The 14,446-nt window shown below is 36.5% G+C and overlaps 1 pseudogene; it reads left to right on the forward strand.

Moving 5' to 3' along the window:
• The first annotated feature begins 13,144 nt into the window (after positions 1-13,144).
• On the forward strand, positions 13,145-13,576 carry LOC131908150 (large ribosomal subunit protein P2-like; annotated as a pseudogene).
• The last annotated feature ends 870 nt before the right edge of the window (positions 13,577-14,446 follow it).

Raw genomic sequence — 14,446 nt, forward strand, 5'->3', positions numbered from 1 at the left:
ATTAAAACAATGAAAACTAACCAAATGTAAATCCTAAAGGTGGAAAGGCATCTTCTGAAATGAAAAGGTCCTTGGGTCAAATTAAGCAGAGAGAGGCTGAAAAAGAAAGATCATTGAAAATGACAAAGATAGCAATTAATATTGAATTCTAGTTATATATTATACAAATCATAACATCATGAAATGACATAATTCTAATACCAAAAGCAAAAGAAGCCACCAAACAGCATTTTATTCCCTAGGAAAAAAATAAAAATGTCTTTTAAAAAACAGTATAATAAACTTCATTTAAAAATGACAACTGAAAGGATTATTTGATAACAGAGTCAAATCATAAGAAATATTAATAGAAATTCTTCAGGAGATCATTTAAAACAGGAACTCAGATGAATTCAAAGAGATGAAAAGACACAGTAAATATAGATAAATCTAAAAAGAGTTATTTTTCTTTTTAACTTTTTAAATACGAATTTTACATATGTCAAAAATGTTGAAAATGGATGGGACTGGTAATAGAATAGAATATTTGCCCACCACAAATAAGTCCCTGAATGTGCTCCCCAGCAATACAATACAATACATTATAATACAATACAGTACAGTACAGTACAGTACAATACAATACAATACAACACAATATTGAAAATGTTTGTAGTCACTCTGGCCAGGGAAGCTGGTAGGATAACTTAAGATCTTCACTTCTCTCTCCTCTCCTCCAAATCCAACCCTGACATCTTATTCCAAGCTTTGTAGCTGACCACCTCCTACAGTCTCTTTTCTCTCATTTCCCCATCTCCAGTGGATCACACATAACTTCCCCTCCAAACTTCATTACCCCACTCATTGTTTTATCCCAGCCAACAACTCCAACAAGCAATCACAAGGAATAATTAATACCAAGCCAGCAAGTCAAGAGAGGGGACACGCATCATCACCACTACCACCACCACCACCACAACAGCAGCAACAACAGCAACAGCAACAACATAACAGAAATCAACAAACAGCACTCATTGATATCTTTCAGCATCAAGGTCTCACTTGCCCAATGAAAGGACAAACTGAAGAATGGATGGAAAAACAGGATCCATTTCTGATATATCCAAGAAACACACCTTAACATCTCAGGATAAAGAATAGAAAAAAAAATTCCAGGCACATGGACTTAAGAAGCAAGTTAGTGTTGCCATTTTAAAATATCTGACAAAATAGATTACCGACCAAAACTAATCAGAAGAGATAGGGATGGGCACTACAAACTCACCAAAAATTCACCAAGAGAACATTATAATTAATAACATCTATGAACCAAACAAAAGAGACCCCAAGTTCATAAAAGAAACACTACTATACTAAAGAATGGGGTATAGATCTAAATACTCAAATGGCTGAAAAACACTTAAAGAAGTGTTCAACATCATTAGTCATCAGAGAAATGAAAAGCAAAACTACTTTGAAATTTCATCTTACAAAATGTCAAAATGGCTACAATTAATAAAAATAGATGACAGCTCCTGCTGGTAAGGATGTGGAGTAAGGGGAACACTTAGCTATCATTGGTAGGAGTGCAAACTTGTACAGTTATTATGCAAATCCATGTGCTGGTTTCTCAGGAAGGTGGAAATCAATCTACCTCAAAATCCAGCTATATCACTCTTGGGCATATATCCAAAGGATACTTTATCCTACCACAGGGACACTTGCTCAACAATGTTCATTACTGCTCTATTCATAATGACCAGAAATTTGAAACAACCTAGATATCCCTAAAGAGAAAAACAAATAAAGAAAACCTGGTATGTGTAAACAATTGAGTATTACTCAGCTGTTAAAAGAAGTGAAATCATGAAATTCACAGGTAAATGGATTGAACTAGAAAACATCGTCCTGAGTGAGTAAAGCCAACCCCAGGAAGAAAAACATGATATGTAATCACTTATATGTGGATATTAGCTGTTAAGTCAATAATAAGCAAACTACAATTCCAATATTGAGATTGGGTTACATCTAATTGAGTTGTTGCTCAAAGAGGCCCCAATGGGAATTCACAAATAACCCAGGCTGTTGCCAAGACTATAGGTTGACAGCATGGCCTCATTGCTGAAGACAACACTTGCATAACTTTTTGAAGATGGAGATGTTGATTGGGAGCCTACACAGAGCCTTCACCCCTACATTATAACATCTTTGGTACAGGAAGGTATTCTGAGGCTACCAAAAGAGAAACATAAACACCAAACCAGACACAAACCCTTTGATCTACATTGGTGTCCTGCTTGCAAGATATGCTAGTGTACAAAGTTTGTGGGAACAACCAATCAACATCTGATTTGATTTGAAGGCCCACTCTACAAGATGGAACCCATACCCAACACTGCTTGTGAACCAAGAACCTGGGGCTAGATAGCCCAGGAACCTAGAGTAAAACTAAACACTGCTGTTTTTAAAAAGTAGCAATAAAATGACATTCCACTCTACACATAAATCAGTGCCTTACTCAGCCATCATCAGAGAAGCTTCCTCCTGTACCAGATAGAAACAAATACAGAGCCCCACAGCCAGACATTATGCATAGAGTGAGAGACCTCAGAACACTCAGCTCAAAAGGGGATGTCTCCATCAAATCCCTTCTCTCAGAGCTCAGAAAAGGAGGTAGAAAGATTATAAGATCCAGGGGTTATGGAAGACCCCAAGAAAACAAGCCCCTTTAAATCAACTTGATCAACGCACATATGAACTCAGAGAGACTGGGGCAGCAAGATCAGGGTCTGCAAGGGTCTGCACCAGATGGGCTCTAGAGCTGAAAGGCGAAGTGAGCATATGTCCCCATTCTTAAACCATTAGTAATCTCCAATTGATAACCACTTGCAAATGAAAACTTATTTCCTCCAAGGCAGTCTCACTGGGGAAACAGTTTATTTTTATGGGTAGTCCATATGCCCAGCCAAAGATGACCAACAGAAAATGAACTCAATGGCATCTTTTGAGATTCCTTGTTTCATAATATCATGTCAGGACTCTTCCTTTTTTTCAATTTTGTATTATTGTTATAATTTTAGTTTTATTTATATAGTTTTTTTCTCTTCTCTCTTTTTACCCTACAGTTTCTTTGTGTGTATATTACAGTTTCCAGTTTAGTGTTTTTATGAGATTCCTGAGTGTGTATATGAATGGATCTCTGGTTCTTGTGCCTTCTCTTAGTCTCCTTTCCTTCTGTTTGTTTTGTCTAATTCCAATGCGTTGATTTTTGTTTAAGCTTATTATATTTTATTTTATTATTATCCCTGAGAAACCTGTTTTCTTTTCTTTTTTGTTTTTATTTGTGTTTTTTTAGGGGTGAGTTGTTTCTGTTTTTATTTTATTTTCATAACACTCTTACTAGGTAGTCCTGGCTGTCCTGGAACCTACTACATAGACTAGGTGTGGCCTCAAGCTCACAGAGATCCTCCTGCCTCTGACTCCTAAGTGCTGGCATTAAAGGCATATACCATTATACCAGGCACCATCTGCTAGTTTTCTAGTGAGAGACGGAAAGAGGATGGATCTGGATGGGTGGAGAGGTGAAGAGGAGCTGAGAGGAGTAGAGGGAGGGGGAACTATGATCAGGATATAGTATGTAAGAAAAAAATCTATTTTCAATAAAGGGGAAGAAAAGAAAATTTTTGTAGGCTTTACAGTAGATGTTCAATTGTAATGAACTACAAAAATAGATCAAAATATAGAATAAATGAATATATTTTGCCTAAGAAGCATGAATTCAGGAAGTGACAGAAGTTTTTATTTTTATTTTTTTAATAAATTTAGATATGTTAAAACTGTGTACGAACACCTGGGGAGATGGATCACTCTCCAAAGCACTTGTCTGACAAGTGTGAGGACTAGAGTTTGGAGTTCGGAGCCCCAAAAACACAGGGCAAGCATGGCAGTCACCTAGAATTCCAGCACTAGAGAGCCAGAGAGAGGGGATATCTACGCAAGCTAGATAGCTAGACCAGCTGGAATTCGTAAGCTCTGGATTCAGTGAGAGACTTTGCCTGCATCAACTTTGATCCTCCACATACATGCTCACACAAATGCCCATTTACCCATACACATATGTGCTTACACAAATATGAGCATGCATATATATGAAACACACACACACACACACACACACACACACACACACACACACACTCATATGTATGATAGTACTCCAGAGAAGATGAAGTGGATAAAATGCTTGCTGCAGAAGCATAAACACCTGAGATCAGATCCCTAGCACCAACATAAAAAGTTGGATGTGGCCGGGCGGTGGTGGCGCACGCCTTTAATCCCAGCACTCGGGAGGCAGAGCCAGGCGGATCTCTGTGAGTTCGAGGCCAGCCTGGACTACCAAGTGAGTTCCAGGTAAGGCGCAAAGCTACACAGAGAAACCCTGTCTCGAAAAACCCAAAAAAAAAAAAAAAAAAAAAAAGTTGGATGTGTTACATTTGTAATCACTGTGTGCTAAAGGGGCAGAAAAAGGCCAATCCCTGGGTTGATAGCCAGTGGATTTAACTGATATGGCACCTCCAAATTCAGTGAGAGAGCTTGTCTAAAAAGAAATAAGGTGTTGAGAAACAGTGGATGAGAAACAGGACATCAACCTCTGGGCTCCAAAAGCACAACATGCATGGGTAAGTTCACACACACACACAAACACACATACATGCCTATATACAACTTTTACATATTTACGTATCATATATGTATATATCATATATATCACAATAGTAGTCATTAAGGAAATAAAATAGAGATATTCTCACTAAGCTAACAGTGAAGATGACATGAGAAGTACAAATTACTCCAATAATTCATAAAAAGGAGACAAGGGAAAAGTCATTATGACAGAAAATTTAAACATCAGTATATTGATAATATGTTAGATACACATGGTCTAAATTTTGTAATTAAAATACACATACTGTCAAGATGTATTTTGAAAAATGAAAATCCAATTATATTTGGCTACAGGAAGTTTTTAAGATTAAAACTCAATATATTAATGTTAAAAAATGCAAGTACATGCATTATTATGGTTTAAATGTGAACTATTCACCATAGCCTCATGTGTTTGCAGACTTGGTCCCTAGCTACTGACAAGGTTTAAGAAGGTTCTGGAACCTTTTAGATGTGGAATCTAACTGGAGAAAACAGATCTCTGGGGTTGACATTGAGATTTTACAACCCAGCTCCACTTTCTGGTCACTCTCTGCTTCCTGACTGCAGGTAGCACGTGACCAGCTGCCTCCCACTCCTGACACCATGCCTACCAGAGCTGTAAGTCAAATCAAGCCCTTTGTCCATTAAGTTTTGCTCATTGTCACAACATGGGAAATGTAACTAATACATGGATCCTACCAAGTGTCATCAAAATAAAGTAGAAATAGAAACAGTGTCAAAAGGCAAATTAGGTTGTAACAGGAAATATCAGTGATTAATATGGAATTCCAAGATGATGAAGAAGGCAATTCAACTGGGCAATAAAACCACCCTAAATGTATATTTGAATTTCAAATTACAAAATTGGGAAGCCAAATAGACATAATAGATAAAGAAGACAAATTCATAGTTGTAACAGTTAAAAGTAAGAAAAGCAATGTTTTTAGTCTTTATTGAAAAATGAGCAAAGTGACTGTAAACATTGTAATCAATCTGTTTATACATATTACTATGTGATAAGAAAGCTAATAGCCGGGCGGTGGTGGCGCACGCCTTTAATCCCAGCACTCGGGAGGCAGAGCCAGGCGGATCTCTGTGAGTTCGAGGCCAGCCTGGTCTACCAAGTGAGTTCCAGGAGAGGCGCAAAGCTACACAGAGAAACCCTGTCTCGAAAAACCAAAAAAAAAAAAAAAAAAAAAAAAAAAAAAAAAGAAAGCTAATAGATGGATATACATAAAAATGACAGCTAAGATATGATCCTTTTTCAGGAAATTTACCATGAAATTAAAGATAACATCATCGCCTTGGGGTAGAGCTACATTCTTGTAGATACTTAGATTAAACAAATAGCAAGTATTGTGAAATCATCTTTTTTACTAATTACTCATGATAACAAATGTTAAATATAAAAGGTTAAAGAACATACATATTTCCTAAATATCACATAAATATTAAAGCAATTTTTGACATTATCCCTTTCCCACCTAGTTTTCATTTTTGATACATGAGTTTCAGCTGCTAAAATATATTTTTAAAATATAGCACATTACTTTTATTTAGAACAATTTTTATATATATATATATATATATATATATATATATATATATATATATATATATATATATGCCAGTGAAGCAGAATGCATCAGACAGAATCACAGGAAAAGGTGTAGCATTAATTATATTATCGTTATGGCTTGTTAAAGTCATATGTATATGAGGTGAAACACAATGAAACAAAGTCAAAAGATAAAATGGAAAAAGTTTGGTCAAAAGAACCAAAGAAGTTAATGATAATGGCAGAAGGCTAGTCAGAAACCTGGAAAAAACAGGATGATCAAACCAAGGGTAAAGAGAGGGACAGACAACAATGACCTCGGGAACAGTCATTTCTAAGATTCCCCAGCCCTTTTCTCTTAGATGTTCCCACAGAGGTGTAGATAAGCTATGTTACAGGAAACACAAGGGGAATCTGGGAGGATGGCTTAGTTATTTACTAAGTATAAGTTGCTCATCGTGCAAGAATGAGAACCTAAGTTCAAATCTCCAGCATCCATATAAAAAAGAAAACTCTAGCATGCATGCCTATAGCTTTAGTGTTGTAGAATAGTAGCTTGGTTACTTTTGTATTGCTGTGATAAAACAACACTATGAACAAGGTAATTTATAAAAGAAAGTGTTTAATTTGGTTCACAGTTTCAGAGGGCTTTCGTCCATGACAATGAAGTAAAGAAATAGCTAAAAGCTAATAAATTGATCCACAACCACAAGGCAGAGAAAGCACACACTAGGAATCACAGAGTCTTTTGAAACCTCAAATCCCACCCCCAGTGACAAATTTCCTCCAACAAGGTCACACCACCTAATCTTTCCCAAACGTTTCTGCCAACTGGGGACCAAGTAAATATTCAATTATGTTAGCCTATGAAGACTGTTCTCAACTCAAACCACCACAATTGGGGACACTTAGATCCCAGGAGCTCACTGGGAATCCATTCTATGTGATACGGCAAGCTACTGGTTCAATGGCAGATATGTCTCAAGGAAATAAAGCTCAGAATTATGAAGGAAAACGTATGATGTCCCCTCTGGTCTCTGCATGTGCACACACAGACTCCACATGTGTATTCATGGGCATGCATACCACTGCAAAAATGCATAATACACATACATAGCACACACATGCACAAAAGGAAAAGAATTAACAGATAAATTATTCACATGTTTTAGGGTTGACTCCAGGTTTCATTATGATAATTAGCCGTTGGGCACATTGGGTTTTGGGTAAGTAAAGTGAGAAATAACAAAGCTGTATCATAATGACCCTGAAGAGAAAGGAAATTCTAGTGATGCCAAAGGTAACTGGACATGACAAGGCTACCAAAACAGGTCACACCAGAATTTGATAATAAAACAGCTGCTGTATTATGTAAACTTATGACACAGTTATGTTCATGATTATACTCAGAGTTTGATAGTTTATAATCAGTGCCTTCTAAACTAGAAACCAGATACCCACACACAAAATCTCATCTAAGAGTTTCTTAATTTTCTAATAACTCATAAGGGCTTTAAGTCTAAAGTTCTGCCTTTGTTTCAGTTTCCATAATCCATATACTACACATCTCTTTTTCAAAAGCCACAGTGATGAGTTCTTTCTGTCTCCACCTCTCCTACTCTCTGTAAAGGAATGCTTGTCCACATAGTTAAAAGCCTGTAATGACCTCAATATCACCATAATTTTCACTGCACTATCAAATCATGATGTGAACTAAGAATAAGCAAGGAAAATGCTCCATGCATAAAGTCTGTATGATTTTCTTAGTAAAGTCAAATATGAGCCTTACAGAATCATCCAGCTTGTCTTTCTGTCAACCAGTTGCTGGGGCTAGACAAGTGAATAAATGAACTTCCTTGTGTTTCTTTCTTCATAAACCTCTATTAACTATTTCCTCTATCCTACATCATCTTCATCATGTCTTCAGAATCACTTTGTATCATGGTAGAGTATCAAGATCTTTACAGTCAACTCATGTCATGGTTGCAGTTAAGTTAATCTAGGCTCCAATTCAAGTGCAACCACTTATTTAAGGAACTTGAAAGAAGTTCCTTAACTTTTCTGAATTTTAGGTCCTCCTTTCCAGTAAAAATAGAGATGTGATCACTGATGTCATAATAGATAAAGATTATGAATATAAATCAATTAGCTCCTCTGCTATGCTTACAAAATACTTTAGTAATATAGAAAACACTTCCTTTTGTGTTCCATGACTATGACAACAATACTTAATAGACTGATTTAAAGGAGAGAAACATTAATTTTGGATCACAGCTGAAGACCTTTCAGTCTGTGGTCAATGGCTCCATTCCATTAGTCCCTAGAAGAGAACAGGTATCATGGTGGTAGGAGCATGTAAGGGAAGGGTATTCACTTCACTGTGGAAAGGAAGGAGACAGGAAGACAGGAAAAAGCACTGGGGAAACTACTCTAAAGGCCAATTACCAATAACCTACTTTGAGCTAGCCCCACATCTTAACATTTTAAGCACCTCCCCAAAGATTAATTCTATCTTAACACATGAGCTGTTGGAGGGACACTTTGTACTCTAAGCTTAATGTTTTCCTACATCTGATTTCTTCCAGTGAGTTCTTAACCCCTCCAGAACTATTTAATGTATCTTTAAATACAATACATTCTTTATACTGCTGTTTTCAGTTTCTCCAGTTTTGTTTTCCTTTTCACATTCCTGAAGTGCATAGTGTCTAATAACAAGCCAATTAAACTTCATTTAGACTGGAAAGAATATCCTGTTTCTTAAAAGCCCACCACTCTGTGGTATGTTATTTCTAGCCCCATTTAGGAAGAAAAACTTGAGCAATTGAGCATAATATTATAGATACACTTTTGTGGCTTCCAGCAAGGTCTCAAAGTTGTCAATCACAGTCTAGGAGATCAGCAAGATGGCTCTCCAGAGACATTACACAAGGAAAATCTTTTAATATTTTATCAGTGGCTGTTGATAGGAGGCACTTGAGCTTAGTGAGTCTTTTTATTACTTCCTTTCATTTATTCAGGAGAAGCTTTTATCTCTGTTTATTGATTGCTACCTTTGAAACCTTCATTTAACATCAGTAAACAGAGATATGATTAAAATTTTTGATTAATTTTTTTCAGTAGAAAATCACTTTAAACAAGCTTTCCAAAATTTAATGCAGTGGTCTTCCAACACACTCGTTTTTGTATGTATTTTTATCCTTTCCTTTGTTGGGCTAGTTCTCTGAAGACTGATAAAGTAAGGAAGAAAACTAGAATCTCAACAAAAGAAAACTTCTGCAAAAGTCTTGGAAATTTCTTTTACATGATTTTCCTTTTTTTGTAGCAATACCCAGGGGACACATGCCAAGGATCAATCATAAATCTCAAATAGAACCAAAATAACAGTTACAAATATATAGAGAGACTATTTATGCCTCAAATTATTGGATGTTGCTTATGCTTCCTCCTCCCCATATGAAACCCCAAATAACAACCAATTGTCACAAGAGAAATTTGCTAAGCGGGCAGAAAAAAAAAATATTCAAAAGCCACTTATAGCTTACTCCCAGTCGGAAACTTGCTGATTTCAGTGTTTCCCTTATTAGCAACTGTGCAAGGACCAAAGCAGGAGACTCTTAGTAGAACTGACAAAAGTTCATTGGATTCCATAAGCTCAGAGCTTCTTAAGCAGATGTCACTGCTGAGGGCATCACAGCAGCTTTCCAAGTGCATGTGAGTAGGACTCACCATGTATACCTCTGAATTCCATCGATCCAAGGCTGATGAGTGTTTCTAAGACTGCCTGGAATAGGGCTAAGAGATCTGTTTTGCTGTGATAGCGTTGCTTGTTTGCATTAATAGAGTAGTAGGTAATTCTGACTGCTCTGAAATTGGGAGACTTTGGACTCATTACAAGAATGTTTGTGACAGAATGTAGGAGAAAAGAACAAGTAATATAGTAAAGATCAGTTCTGCTATAAGCCTCTCAAGGAAAAAGATAACCTTCGAGGTTGATCTTTCCATACCTACTCTCCTGGTGAACATGCAAGTGTCCCGCACCCAAAGTGACAGCACAATTTATAGGAAAGAAGGTGAAAGCAGCCATAACCTGCTACCAGACACACTCTAGCCCATGGAGAAAGGAAAAACCTTTAGCTGGTATTTTGTAATCCAAGTAAGTAATGTGAAAGAATTCATTTTCTAGAAATGGCTTTTATATCTCTTGGAAGCATTTTGAATGAGAAGCTAATTAGGACAATGATGAGGGGTTCTAGTAGATTGTCACTCATATCAGGAGACTCATTACATGAAATGGTAGGGTTGACTAGAATCACACACAGAAAGAAATTGCCTTAATTTAAAAGACTAGTTTTTAAACTCTCAATACCAACTGTACATTAGAACCATGTAGGAAGAATTCACATGTCTTGATGCCCAGGCAACAACACATAAAAACAATTCAATCAGGGACTCTGGGTATTGACTCAGACACTAGCATTTATAAAATTCCCTCAGGTGCTCAAAATACAGAGCCAAAGTAAAAGAGAGTTATTTAATCTCTTTGCCTTTTCCTTCTGCCAGTACTGAGCTACTTTTATTCTTGAAAGCTTGTAAACTCATACATACACATATACTTAAATTATTGTTAACTATTTACTATTATGATTTATATTCATGGCTTCCCTGTGCTATAATTATTCCCACATCCCAGTAAATGTAATCATTCTCTGATAAAAGAAATGGTGTCTTCTTTGAAAAGTAGCTGAATGAGGAGATGAAATTAGAAAATAGGCCTGGATAATCTTAATGGGCCAGAACAAAAAGATGGAGGGGCTTAAGGAATACTGAGACCATGACAAAAAGCCTGAGGATCCATTTAGTGAAATGTAACACAATTTAGGCATCAAAATAAATAAATTTACTCACCTGAAGAAATAAGTGAAAGATCAAAGTTTTAGTAAATAATGAGATCTTTACATAGTTTAAAGGCATCTCCCCATAATACTCTTACTCATCACAAACGTGACGTATGTCACTGTGCCATGAAGTAGAGATGACATCAGACACATAATCAAACTGACATAGAAAAATCAAACCAAAGTCATGTGATTCCTCACAAGGACATAGACTCTCTTTTGAAGGTGTGCATAACCAAATCCACAAATGGGAAACACTGGAAAAGCTCAAATGAAGAGAAATCTGAGAAATAACAAACCTATTGTCTTCAAAAACTTCAGTATGAGCATCAGGAAAGTGGCATTTCATAATGTCCCAGATAAGAAAATAAACATTATTATTTTGTAATGTGTAAAAGACCATGAAATAATTTCTAAAATAAAAACATCTAAGTAGAGTTTTAGTTATTTACAATATGTCTCTTATCTCACATTTTCAAGTAAGAATTTTTCATTGGTGGCCTTTAGTTGAAATGTTTATCACCAAAACTTTATATGACTACAATACATCAAACATCAAAGCTAAAGTAAAAAGTTCTAAGAGGCGCAAATTGTTTTGTAATTATGTATTATAAAGAAATATTATAACAAATATTCTAACTGCTTTTACTATTACTGCCAACAATTCAGAAAAATAAAATATTTTATTCAAATCATATTTAAACTTCAGCTATATGGTTAGATTTAAATATTTGATTATAGCTAATTTTAATCTTTAACAGAATATTTTTATCAATAGCTGGTTTATTTGTTCTTATCCATCCTTAGAAACATGAACTTTTAAAACTAAAAAGTTAGCCGGCAGCTGCCAACAACAGATTCAGGTTTTTGCATTGCTAAGGACTTGAATTATTTTCATATGGCTCAATGAGGTTTTAACAACAACAACTAAGGACAGTGAGCCTTTGCTGCCATGGTATCCACTATCAAGTAGGATGATTTAAAAGTGAGAACTCTTTCAGAATGATAGATTATATGAGACAAGATCAATTATTTGTCATCACATGAGATAAGCTGCTCACATCCAACATCTTCACTTGGACTCTGCTGGATCATATATAACCTCTTCAGAACGTCTTACAGAGCACCTAAAAGCATTTTATCCCACTGGCTCAGAGAGCCTGTATGTCAAACAAAATAAATAAATAAATAAAACAATCGTGCTCTGGTTTGTGCTTCCCCAGAGGAAGAAAACAGTTTGAGGCAATTTGTCAAAAGCTGGAGTGGTACTTTAATGGACAATTTACTTTAAATGGCTGCAGTTATTGCTGAACGAAGTCCCAAAGCCTGAAATAAAGAAGCTCTCCCAATTGGTTTTACTCAGATAGACTTAATTTCCTAAGATTAACTAAGAATGCCTAACCTTTTATTCTCTCTGTGTGTTTATCTCTCTCTCTCTCTGAAAGCAACAATAAACTCTGCATTTCTCAATTTTATTTGTCTTTAATATATTAGATCCAATTAATATGTTAAATATAATTAATTACCCAAAACTGGCAATATATTAAGGCATTTGTATTTTTCAGTCTTTCTATGACTTTAAAAATTATCATAAAAGTAAGGTTTTATTTTTGTTGATGGTTTCACAGTTGCAGTCCAGGGCTGCTTTATCCAATTGCTTTAGGCTGTGGTAAGACAGCACATCAGAGGTTAGAGTTGGAGTGTGTAGCAGATCACAACCAGGTGACCGTGGAGCAGAAAAGAATAAGAGAAGGTCCAACAGTCTTTAGGACTTCCCTCCAGGTCCCATCTCTGAAAGGTTCTGCTACCTCCTCAAAGAATCTACCTGCAAACCAAGTCTCCAATCAATGGACATTTGTAGAATATTCAAGGTTCAAACTGTAGCAGCATCTAAAGTAAGAGGCAAAAAAGAAAAAGTGCCTGTAACTAAAGCCTGACTTCCTAAACTCACAGTATGTTTCATCTTTTTAAGCATAAAAGGTCCTTAAAAGCTTTCGCTGCCTGACGCCGCCGAGGTCGCACGCGCAAGGCCTGTCCGCAGCAGCCGACATGCACTACATCGCCTCTTACTTGCTTGCCGCCCTTGGGGGCAACTCCTCTCCCAGCGCCAAAGACATTAAGAAGATACTAGACAGCGTGGGATCGAGGCGGACGATGATCGGTTCAACAAGGTCATCAGTGAGCTGAATGGAAAAAACATTGAAGATGTCATCGCCCAGGGTGCTGGCAAACTTGCCAGTGTGCCTGCTGGTGGGGCTGTGGCTGTTTCTGCTGCCCCCGGCTCTGAAGCTCCTGCTGCTGGTTCTGCCCCTGCTGCAGCAGAGGAGAAGACAGACGAGAAGAAGGAGGAGTCGGAGGAGTCAGATGATGACATGGGATTTGGCTTGTTTGATTAAATTCCTGCTCCCCTGCAAATAAAGCCTTTTTATGTAAAAAAAAAAAAAAAAAAAAAAAGTCCTTAAAAAATGTATGAATGCATTAAAATGAACATATATGCTCATACATGTACATATCTTGACTTCACTATGTAATTACCAGTTAGACCAAAGATAAACTTTGACATCGAGAAATTTAAGAAAATTCTTTTCTACTTTTTTACATGCTATGTACAAACCATAGCAACAGATTTCTTCCATGGCATTGTTTTTGACAAATGTTTACTAAGTTCATAGTTCCTTGTTTCTGTTTGTGGAGGAGTTCTTTAGTTAAGCAGAACTAGACTAGTGGGGTATGCACAAAATGATAAAAGGAGTTTTCTAGATTGTTTTATAGGATTGGAGGCTACATGATTCCAAGACGAATGTTTGCTCAAGGCAGGAGCAAAAAAAAAAAAAAAAAATCAGTTGCTCAGTCTAAGAAGCTAGAAGCCTCAGCTGAAGGGGGACGAATCAAAAATGAAAGCCTGGAAGCTCCTTAGGGCAATGGCGGTGTGAGTTCTTATTGAGTAGTGAATAAGGTGGCTGTTAGAATGCATAGACCAAGAAGGAGCAGTAGATGTAACTTTCACAATCTGACTCTTTCTCCTATTTATCTTGCATGGAAATCTACAGTCTATTGGATGATGCCATTTACATTCAGGATAGGCCTTGTAGTTGGATGTTCTATATGCCGATCATCTCTGAAAACACCCTTAGAGACACAACCAGAAATATGTATTAGAAATCTCCTAGGCATCTCCAAATCTAGTCAAGATTAAGCATCATGTTCTTAACTCCATGTTGAATATTTTACTGAGTAGGATCATGATAACTTATTTATATATATATATAATTTATCATGATAACATACAGATATATGTCATATAATA

This window comes from Peromyscus eremicus, chromosome 4, assembly GCF_949786415.1.
Source record: "Peromyscus eremicus chromosome 4, PerEre_H2_v1, whole genome shotgun sequence".
Classification (NCBI taxonomy): Eukaryota; Metazoa; Chordata; class Mammalia; order Rodentia; family Cricetidae; genus Peromyscus; species Peromyscus eremicus.